Raw genomic sequence first — 12,172 nt, forward strand, 5'->3', positions numbered from 1 at the left:
AAGGGTGATGCCGTGCATTATTTTTGTAAGGAAGAGTGTAAAGCACGAAGGGTGATGCCGTGCCGCACGATGTACAATTCCGTGCCTTTATATGAGTCATTATATGAGGTAAAAGCACGAAGGGTGATGCCGTGCCAATTATATTAATTTTCATGGTGAGGACGAGAGTAAAAGCACAAAGGTTAATGTCGTGTACTTGTCCTTGATTTTCCCGATTATACTGATAATTGAGTTATGGTGTTCTTTACGTTTACTTACTGATTTCCTGTTGTTACTTGATTTTATTGTGATGTTATTGATTCCCTTGCCCAAATAGCTCTGTGATTGTTGCTTGGGTGAGGAAGAGTGTAAAGCACGAAGGGTGATGCCGTGTAAGATATTTATGAGAGAGTGTTAAAGCACGAAGGGTGATGCCGTGCATTGTTTTGGTGAGAGACTGTTAAAGCACGAAAGGTGATGGCGTGCACTTGACTTTGATTTCCTAATTTTTATTGATAGCTGAGTTATGGTTTCTCTACATTTAATTGTTGGTTTTTTGTTGATACTTGTTGTCCCCCGCGTCATGTTTTCCTCCTCCCATCCGTAACTGTACATTTCTGCTTTTATTTTTCGTTGTATATGATTTAACTACACAGGTTTAGTTGGTAGTCTGGTCCTAGCCTCGTCACTACTTCGCCGAGGTTAGGCTAGGAACTTACCGCACATGAGGTCGGTTGTGCTGATACTACACTCTGCACTGTGTGCAGATCCCGATGTAGCAGCTTCTGAACCTTAGCTTTGGGTAGCTGCCTTCAGTCCATTCAGGGATCCGTGGTAGTCCTGCAGGCGTCCGCAGGCCTTGGCGTCTCCTCCTGTCTACTATTCCTATTTCTTTCCTGTATTTCCAGAGACAGTGTTGTATTTATTTCTTTCAGACCTTTATTTTTAGCACTCCTAGACAGTCTGTGAAGTTGTGATACCAGTCTTGGGTAGATTTGTTATGTATTGGCATTAGCATTATTATTAAAGCTTTGCAATTTAGTCTTCCGCTTATTAAATTCTGTTGTTATTTAGATGTTGGTTCTTAATTGTTAACTGATTAAAAATGGCAATAAGGTAAATAGTTCAATTGGTTGGCTTGCCTAACTTTCACGAGTAGGCGCCATCACGACTCCCGAGGGTGGGAAATCCGGGTCGTGACAGTTTTGGGATGATAAAGGGGATTAATAATATCAGAAAATGGGAAGAAAAAAAAAGTTGGTCAATTTTCATGAAGAAAAAGATTTAGCGGAAAGGGAAAACAATTTTACGCCTACAAGTGGAAGAGTATGATAGTAATGGTTTCTGAATTTGGGTATTGCAAGATCATCGAATATTGAAAAGAGGGAACATTGATAAGTTTGAAATAGGTTGAATAGTAAACTGATTTAATTTTCCTATTTTAACGCCCTAACTTGAGGAAAGAGATATCTTTTAAGTGAGAGAGAATCTCAAGAAAGAGATTTTGGGATATAAAAAGTTGTACATAATTTAATTAAAAAGATAAGATTTTAAAATAAGTTGTACTAAAAGTAATTTTGTAAAAGCGGGAATATAAATAAATCTTTAAAGGGTTGTATTTTATATAAATTCCTCTGTAAACAATTGGACCCAATTCGGCCCAACATTTTCCCTTGTAAGCAGCTTGAAATTCTACCGGCCCTGTTTTTTTTGCAGTTAACAAACATTGGTGTTTTTTGCTTTAGAAATTGTTATCATTCTTTTAAAACTGATATATATTGGTGTATAACATGGTAACACCAGTTTATCGTCTAGCATAATTTTAGACCCACCCAGAAGTAAATCCAAGATTTAAACTTTATATGACCCGAATTTGATATTCTACTACAATCCACTTGATTAAGTGGGTTTGAAATTTATTATATATACTTATTTGATGTATTTTTAATACATATGCAGATTCTTAATCAAAGTTGCTGAATTTGGACGACGCGTAACCTCTATTTTAAATGCGCCCCTAGACCTGCTCAGTACGAAAATAGTCTCTTATAGGACAATGCCATTTAATGCAGTGGCTACGTGGAANATTTCAACTCAAAATCAAAGATTTTCATGGGGGAAATTAGTGTTTTGGGTAGAACTAGGTTTTTTTTCAAATTTTGGGGATTTGGACCTCGATTTGAGGTTCGATTTCAAAACAAATTATATATTTGAGTTCGTAGGTGAATGGGTAATCGGGTTTTGGTTCGAACCTCAGGTTTTGACCATGTGGGCCCGGGGTCGATTTTTGACTTTTTGGGAAAAACTTTGAAAACTTATTTCCATGCATTAGAATTGATTCATTTAGCATATATTGATATAATTAAGTAACTTGTGGCTAGATACGAGCAAATTGGTGGTGGAATCAAGAGGTAAAGCAATAGTTGAGGCTTGAATTGTGTTCGAGGCATCGAGGTAAGTTTTTGGTCTAACCTTAGCTTGAGGGATTAGGAGTCGAGTCCTATTTGCTATGTGCTATTTGATGAGTACAACGTATAGGCATGATGACGAGTATCTATACGTTGGTGTCAATCATGCCCGTGAGTCTTAAATTGAAATCTTTGTGTTCTTAATAAGTACTACAAATGCCTAAGTTGTTGATTCTCTGTGTTGGGCAAGAATTATGATTATGCTTGTGGAAATTGCTTATGGTTGAGTATTGGTTCTAGTTGAGATCTCTTCTGTGAAGATAAATGTTGGAACAAGTTTGGTTATAGCTGATTCCCTTGCCGGGACGTATTCACTTCTTACTGTCGATTCCCTTGCCGGGATATTATTGTTCTCTTATTGCTCCCTTGTCGGGATTCTTTGTGATTGGTGTTGAATTGTATATTGGGATCGGGTTGCACGCCGCAACAATATTATATGGATCGGGTTGCACGCCACAACAATATTATATGGATCGGGTTGCACGCCGCAACAATATTGTATGGATCAGGTTGCACGCCGCAACAATATTATATGGATCGGGTTGCACGCTGCAACAGTGTTTTATGATTTGGATCGGTTGCACGCCGCAACAGTAAAGAATAAAAGTGGATATTGATTTGTTACTGTTCCCTTATTCCTTCTACTGCGAATTTTAAACTGTTCTTTACGCTTTTCTCCTGAGTTACTGTTTGTAAATGATACCCCCCAGCATGCCCCCTTGCTATCTTAAACTGTTTGTTTTCCTTTATTGTTACTTGCTATATATATGATTTAACTGCACAAGTTTATTTGGTTGTCTGGTCCTAGCGTCGTCACTACTTCGCCGAAGTTAGGCTAGGCAGTTACCAGCACATAGGGTCGGTTGTGCTGATACTACACTCTGCACTCTTTTATGCAGATCCCGGTGCTTTAGCTTACGGACCGCAGTGAGATTGCTGCTTCTTGATCATCAGGCGACCCGAGGTAGTCCTGCAGGCGTCCGCTGGCCTTGGCGTCTCCTTCCATCTATTATTCCTGTTTCTTTCATGTATTTCCAGGGACAGTATTGTATTATTTCTTTCAAATCTTTATTTGTAGTACTCCTAGACAGTCTATGAAGTTGTGACACCAGTCTTGGGTAAATTTGTTATGGATCGGTATTGGTAGTATTATTAAAACTTTGCAATTTAGTCTTCCACTTATTGAATTCTGTTGTTATTTAAATGTTGGTTCTTAATTGTTAACGGATTAAAAATGGAAACAAGGTAAATAGTTCAATTGGTTGGCTTGCCTAGCTTTCACGAGGAGGCGCCATCACGACTCCCGAGGGTGGGAAATCCGGGTCGTGACAAGTTGGTTATTAGAGCTCTAGGTTACATAGGTCTCACAATTCACATACAAGCTTAGTAGAGTCTGAGGGATCGGTACCGAGACGTCTGTATTTATTCCAGAGGCTACAGAGTTAGGAAAAACATCACATCTATTCTTTCCTGTCGTGCGGTTTGGTTTCTCAATGCTAATTGAATATCTACTCTGTTCTTTCGCAGATGCCGAGAACACGCGCTTCCTCATCCGCTGATCAGCAGCCCGAGCCCCCAGCAGCAGCTCCCACGATAGGCCGAGGCCGTGCTAGAGGCCGAGGTAGGGGCACGGCTTAGCCCGGAGCAACAGCACCAGTGGCGGAGCCTCAAGTTGAGTTTGACGAGGAGGTCCGGCCCAGGCAGTTCCGGTGGGCCCAACTTAGGCCCAAGAGGGGTTCATTGCTACCCCAGTACTTCAGGATGCTCTGGTCCGTCTGGTGGGCCTTATGGAGAGTGTCACCCGGGCAGGCTTGCTTCCTGTAGCACCAACCATCTCTCAGGCTGGAGGAGGAGCCCAGACTCCTGCTACTCGCACTCCGGAGCAGGTGGCTCCCTAGTTTTAGACTCCAGTAGCTCAGCCAGCTGGAGCAGTTCAGCCGGGTGTGGTAACCCAGACCGGCGATGGAGCGGCTATGTCTGCCGATGCCTTGTGGAGATTGGACAGGTTCACCAAGCTCTTCACTACCACTTTCAGCGGTGCATCTTCTGAGGATCCCCAGGATTATTTAGACAGCTGTCACGAGGTTCTCAGGAATATGGGGATAGTGGAGACCAATGGTGTCGACTTTGCTACTTTTCGCTTATCTGGATCCGCCAAGACTTGGTGGAGAGATTATTGTTTGGCTAGGCCAGCTGGGTCACCAGCTCTGACTTGGGATCAGTTTTCACAGCTATTCTTAGAGAAGTTTCTTCCTGTCACTCAGAGAGAGATCTATCAGAGGCAGTTTGAGCGTCTCCAGCAGGGTTCCATGACTGTTACTCAGTACGAGACCAAGTTTATTGATTTGGCCCGTCATGCTCTACTTATACTTCCCACAGAGAGAGAGAGAGAGAGAGAGAGAGAGAGAGAGAGAGAGAGAGNCCTATTTTGGAGCACCAATTGTGCGGTCGATTTGCAAACCGCAGAAGTGTTATGTGGTCGAATATGCGACCACAGATCTTGATCGGGGCACCACTTTCTCTAATTTTATAACCCGATTCCATCTCATTTTATTTATCCCTAGGGGTAATTTTTGAAGGATTATCTGATATTTTACAGAGATGGGAGAGCTATTCTAGAGAGAGAAAAGGAGGTCCAAGAATTTCACTGCTCAACTTGAGTCAAACCTTGGAATTTCATCAAGAGGAACTTGTTAGGGCTTCTAAAAGGTAAGAATTTCTTCCCCCAATTCTTTAATTTCGGATTTTCGATAATAAAGAGTGTGATTCATGTAGGTGAGAATATTATTATACATGCGTGTACCAATAAGGTTTTGTGGGAAGATTGTTGAGTTCAAATGGGTAAAGATTGGATTGTGAAGTGGTGGAAATCTTGTAAAAGAACCTTGTAGCTAAATTGAACACCAAGTGTTTGATGAAATGCTCCAATGAGTTGGACCATGAACTTCTTCCTAATTATGGTTCAATTTTGTTATGCTTCTAAATAGATTGAAGTTGCAAAGATTTTCGGAACATTGTAATTATTTGAGGAAAGCTCAAGCAAGGTATGTTGGCTAAATTTTCTTTCTTAGAATCGAATTCCATAATGTCCCCGTAAGTTTCAAATATGGTTGGCTTTGGAGTTTTAATTAAAGATCTGCCTTTTATCATTTGGAATTGATTCCGATAGCTTGTATTTATTGTATGGAACTAACTATGGTTAGATTCGAGCCATTCAGAGTTGGATAATCGAGGAAAAGGTCTACTATTGGCTTGAGATAGCGTGATTTGAGGTAAGTGACTTGTCTAACCTTGTGTGGGGGAAATTCCCCTTAAGATTTGTATTGCTATGGTAATTGTGACGTGTTGAAAGCCGTGTACGCGAGGTGATAAAAGTTTACACGGGCTAAATGTGGAGAATTCTGGCTTTAAATTGTGTAGATCCCAGTCGCATATTAACTTAAATGTTGTTTCCTGTTATATTCATCATCGTTATTCTATTTTTCACATGTTCTACTCGCCTTACCTATTTCCTACTAATTGCTTTACCTGTTTAGTTGAAGTTTTTTTCTTTTCAATCCGTGTTCATTATTTGAAAGTTGAATTCCTTAATTGAGTTGTTAAATTATGAAATATTGATTGTTGAAATTGGTATTAAACTATAAAGGTCGTAAGTAATGGTGAGATAGAAGTGTTAAATTGTCAAATATTAATATGTTGAGTTGTTCACTCGCGAAGATTTGTTGAGAATTTTGTATACATTTTGATTGATTCGTGAGCTCCTTATTGTGGAAAATAATGTTGTTGTTGTTTTAATTGACAAGTTGGAATATTTGGGAACTTGAGGTGCGAATTGTGATATATTGTGATATTGATTCGTATGCGGTGGTATAAGGTCAGGGTGTTTAAACGCATGTGGTGACATACTGTGGGCTTGATACGAGTGACTAGCAGGGGAACTACTAGAAGCCATGCATTGTTATAAGGTGAGCTAAAACGCAGGATGCTATTTCGGGAAAAATGATTTTTAAAACTAAATGTGAAGGCTCCCGCGGTGATATAAGGAAAAAGATTGTGAATTTATTTATCATTTGGGACTATGATGCTGTAACGACCAAATTCCTCCTCCTCCTCCCCCCCCCCCCCCCCCCCGCCATTGGATATCGTGATGGCACCTAGTCTTAGGGACTAGGTAAGACTAACAACAATAATAAAGAAATCTAACAATCTCGAAAAAGAAATCTCTACAAAATTTACAATTCCCAAAACCGGTAGTACAAGTCGTAGGCTCTACAGAGTTCGCTACAACATCTAAATACAATTGTCTGGAAATACGTAAAACAGTGTGAATACAAAAATAGGAAGGTGACTCTGAAGCCTGGGAACACAGCAACAGGTTTACCTTGAGTCTCCACAGCAACGATCCACACAACTACTAACGGTCAAACACTTGGATCTACACAATAATGTGCAGAAGCATAATATGAGCATACCACAGCGCTGCCCAATAAGAATCAAGACTAACCTCTGCAGCGTAGTGACGAGGAACAGTCAAGACACCTACTAGTCTAATAACCTGAACTAGTATAAGTATAGGAACAACAGGGTATGATATCTACATAAAGACTACGCAATATGGCAAACAATACAGTAATTGCAATAATAAAGGAAGACAACAAACATCAGTGGAATACCATAATAATGACACAAAATAATGAACGGAGACACAACCTAAATGCGACATCACAGTTACAGCAGAGACATGTAATAACTCAGCAACTACGACTGCTCTCACATCCAGTTTTAGTCAACAATTCCATGAGGTACCGATCCTCTAACAAATCACAACTCACGGGTCTTAATACCTGAACCCTAACACTTGCCATCCTGTGCCCTCATTACACCTCGTAACTGCACTGACGACTCACGTGCCTAATAGAGCCATTCTCACATAGAAGGCAAGTAAATAAGGGTGTGCATCAATACTCAACAATATCAAGAAAACCCTTTATCTAATAAGAGTGCTTAACTACGTGTATGCTTGTGCAACACATAGAATGTTTTCTCACGACTTTCACAATATATAGTTCACACAGGTAAATGTACCACCACACGAATATCAACAACAAGAATGCCCCTAGGTCATCACAAATCATTACATTCAATCCCTGACATAGCCCACCTTGTCTCGCCACGTGTGCAGTAAGAACGTAAGTGCCCACCTTGTCTCGCTACATGTGCACTATAATATTCCCACCTTGTTTCGCGACATGCGCAACCCCCCCCCCCATATATATATATATATATATATATCGTATTGTCACGCCGCATGTGCAAATATCACCAATAGCACGGCAGAAACCTCGTGCAACCCAATAACAGTCGCACGGCAAAAACCTCGTGCATCACAATAACAACTACAACAACTACAATCACAATTAATACAAGAGTACGACAAGTAAATCAATTCAAAAACTTTTGATCACAAAGAAACGGTAGAACTAGTTCACAAGGAACAACCACAATAGAGAATACAAGGCGTAATAACAACAACTCAACAAGGGAGGTAACAACGATCCCACTTTATACAGTTCAACAACAAGGGAGCTAACACGATTCGAATAATTCCAAATAAGGACATGTAAACTGAAATATAGGATATCTAAACTTCTTTGAAGGTTGGGAAATCACGGAGAATATACAACAAATTCAATTAAGGAGAAGCGGCGGGAAGATAATCATAACCTCAATTAAGACCAAACAATTACAGGATGAGATAATAATAATTTCCAAATAAAGATAAGCAGATATGAAATGATAGCATGACAACATAAAAGCTAAAATCTTTAGTTAAGTCAAATAGGAAATATGAGTGAATCATAAAGCAATTAATTTCAATTAAAGAAGGTAGAGGTGAAACTAGTAAATAGAAAATTCAATCATATCAAGAATAACTTCATACTCAGTGAATATGAGGACCTAAGAACCTTAAAAGGCCGACTTCCAAAAATAAGTCCGAGCACTCACTCGTCACCATGCGTACACGGACTACAATTAGCATTGGAGACTCAAATCCTGAGGGGAGATTCCTCCACACAAAGTTAGGTATGATACTTACCTCGAAGAAGACAAACCGATACTCAAAAATGAACTTCTCGGGTGAGATGACCTCCGGACGGCTCAAATCTAACAAAAATAACTTCAAAGCACAAATAAAACTCATAGGAAACTATTCCGGATCATAAAGTGTCAATCTTTATCAAAATCTAAAATGGACCCCCGGCCCTGCACCTCTGATCCTGACAAATTTCACAAAATCTGAACACCCATTTGTAAATGAGTTCAACCATAAAAAAATTATCAAATTCCGATACCATTTCGCCCCTCAAATCATGATTTTTCATTTTGAAAAATTTCTTCAAAAACCTTAATTTTCCTCAACTCAATACACAAATTAAATGATAAAATTAAAGATAAAATTATGGAATATAATAAATTCTAGGTGAAGAAACTTACCCAATCGGTTTGCTTGAAAAACCCACAAAGAATCGCTCAAAATCGAGCTCTACAAGTCAAAATATGATAAAAATGGTCTAACCCTCGATTTGAAGATCTTATATTCTACCCAGATGACTATGCATCGCGATCGTGGAAAAAAGCGTCGCGATCGCGAAGAAGGAAAAAAAGGCTGCCTAATTGACCCTATGTGAACGCGGAAGAAGAGATGCGAACACGGATAACAGTAAGCTAGACTTACGCGATCGCGTGCCCAAAGATGTGAACGCAAAGAACAAAGTGAGGAAGCAAGGCTACCTATAAGCGAACGCGGAAGATCAAATGCAAACGCGGTGCAGAAGATTTCACAACTTCGCTATCGCGAACTGTACTATGCGAACGCAATGAAGAAAAATGGGGCATATCGACAGAACATTACGCGATCGCTACTAGAACTACGCGATCGCGAAAGAGAACATTAGACACCAGAAAGTAGCAATCCAAAAATAGAAGAAATTGGCCGGTAACCCATCTGAAACACACCCGAGGCCCCCGTGACCCCATCTAAACACACAAACAAGTTCTATAACCTAACACAGACTCGATCGGGGCCTCAAATAACATCAAAAAATGCCAAAAATGCAAATCACGCTATGAATCAAACTTATGAACTTTCAAATCTTCAAACTTCTAGAACTTATGCCGAAACCTATCAAATCAACCCAGAACGACGCCAAATTTTGCAGACAAGTCCCAGATGACATAATGGAGCTGTTCTAACTCTCATAATCACATTCTGACTCCGATATCAGTAAAGTCAACTCTTGGTCAAACTTCCTCATTTTCCAAACTTCAACGTTTCCAACATTCACCGAAATGGTCCAAGTTACCCTACGGACAACCAAATCCAAATCCAAAAGCACGCCTAAGCCCAAAATCACCATACGAAGCTGTTGAGATCATTCAAAACCCATTCCGAAGCCGTTTACACAAAAGTCAAAATTCCGGCCAACTCACACCGCTTATGCTTCCTATACTGAAATCTTTCTTCCAATTTGTCTCCGAATCATCCGGTAAATGAATTCAACCATGCACGCAAGTCAATATACATAATAAGAAGGTGCTAAAGGCCTTATGTAGCTGAACGAAACTTTAATTCTCAAAAGACTGGCCGGGTCGTTACATCCTCTCCCTCTTAAACAAATGTTCATCCTCGAAGTCATCAAACCACTGAATGCATACTTCTAATATACACCCGCGAGTGACCCCACGTCACCCCAATCCACATAACCTGACGACGCCATCTCAACTGTAAATTAGCCTTTCTACCAACATTGATAAGCCTTATAGCCAAAATTCTCACCTTTCATTCATTTCTAAATGACCCGATTCGAAATTCATATCCGATATCAGTCTCAACCAGCTGCAACAACTCATGCCTACTCCTATAAGGTACGACCACACAACATAACACACCATACATAGACCAATAATAATAGTTTATTTCACAATAGCTGGCCGTAATCAAAACCAGCACCGACCGTTAGCCTCATATCCAATAGGAACCCGTTTTAAACCTCCACAACACTGACGATGATGCAAGAACCAACAAGACCTCATAACCATACACCCGAATCATCAAGTCACAAATAACACCACCGGGCACACACCCCGCAAGCTAAAACTCAAGAAGCACAGAACGAAAATGACTGAATATGTAAAGAGAAACACATAAGAGAAATATCAAACAAGCCCGGTAGGCACAACTCTCAATCAGTACTATACTAAGAATTAATTTAAATGGAAAATCAAAGTACACAAACAATCATAAGGATCTCATCTTGATATAACATCCACCGCAATACAAAGCCGAGTTCAAAACATCAAATCACATGAAATCGCGAAGGTCCCACCCTCAACTCTGAATCACAAGTAGAATGTACATCAAACCAACTGAAGCCTTCCACTAGATCAATTCCATCACAAAGTTATAAAAAGTACTGGCTCCCACATCGGTGGAGCATAAAAATCACAACTTGTAACAAAAATACTCAGGAATCACATCGACTTACCGTAACGGACAATAGGAATTCACTACTAGTCTCGTAGCTCTCAATAATGAATAAAAATAAACGATAGACACAGGCTACCACTCATAGAATCTCCCAACAGGTCAAACACGTAAACATAATACTAAGTCATGAACTCACCCCTAGGTGGAGCAAAAATAGGGGAACTCACCCCGATAAGCAGAATTGTAACAAAAATATGAACGGTGTTGCTCTAGAGCAAACCGAAAGCATACCTGTATGACATCATCTGGCGCAGCAGCCTCAAGCCTACTATATGAAACACCTCAACGGGCCAGGCCTCCCCCTCTTGGGTGCCCTCTACTCGCCTGAATACCTCGATGTGACACATCTATCCGAAGTTTGTGACAGTCTCTCACCATGTGGATAGTATCTCCACACTCAAAGCAACCTCATCGCTGACGTGGCTATGAGAACTGTGTGGTGCGAGTACTTTGAGACCCATGGGCACCTGAAAGACTGTGCGAAGCCTAAAGTTTAAACTGAACTGGCTGACCCACAAAACCTCGACCATGCCGGACCCTGACTCCAACATAAGGACTAGTGGATCTCTCTGGTCTACGAGGCCTCCTCGCCTCCCTGTACTCTCTCTCTCTCCTGATGTCGTCTGCCCTTTCTCTCCTGACCCCGCTTGTCCTCTCTCTACTGATCCCACATGCCCTCTATCCGGCGAGCGATCCCAACCACCTACTAAAATGAAACATCAGACTCATACTCCCGAGCCATGCTTAACCAAATATCATGCCTGAGCCCCTCAATGAACCTAAGAACTGGCTCCCTAACTATAGCAACCAAGGTAGGTGCATGTCTTGCCAAATGACTAAATCTAACGGCATACTCTGATACTGACATAGTGCCCTGACGAAGCTGCTCAAACTTCGTGCGCCGTGCAACCCAAAGGGACTGAGGTACAAACTCTCTCATGAACGTCTCTAAAAACTGAATCCATGAATGTGAAGCTGCCTCGGCCGGGCTACCCAACTCAAACACCCGCCACCATTGAAAAACTGCTCCCTTTAGCTGGAACGTAGTAAAAGCAACCCCACTCGTCTTAGTGATAGCCATAGTGTAGAGAAGGCGATGGCACTTCTCCAGAAAACCATGTGCACTCTCTGAAGCCAAACCACTGAATGTAGGAGGGCCATATTTCTTGAACCTTGC

The sequence above is a fragment of the Nicotiana attenuata genome, chromosome 1 (assembly GCF_001879085.1).
Source record: "Nicotiana attenuata strain UT chromosome 1, NIATTr2, whole genome shotgun sequence".
Lineage (NCBI taxonomy): Eukaryota > Viridiplantae > Streptophyta > Magnoliopsida > Solanales > Solanaceae > Nicotiana > Nicotiana attenuata.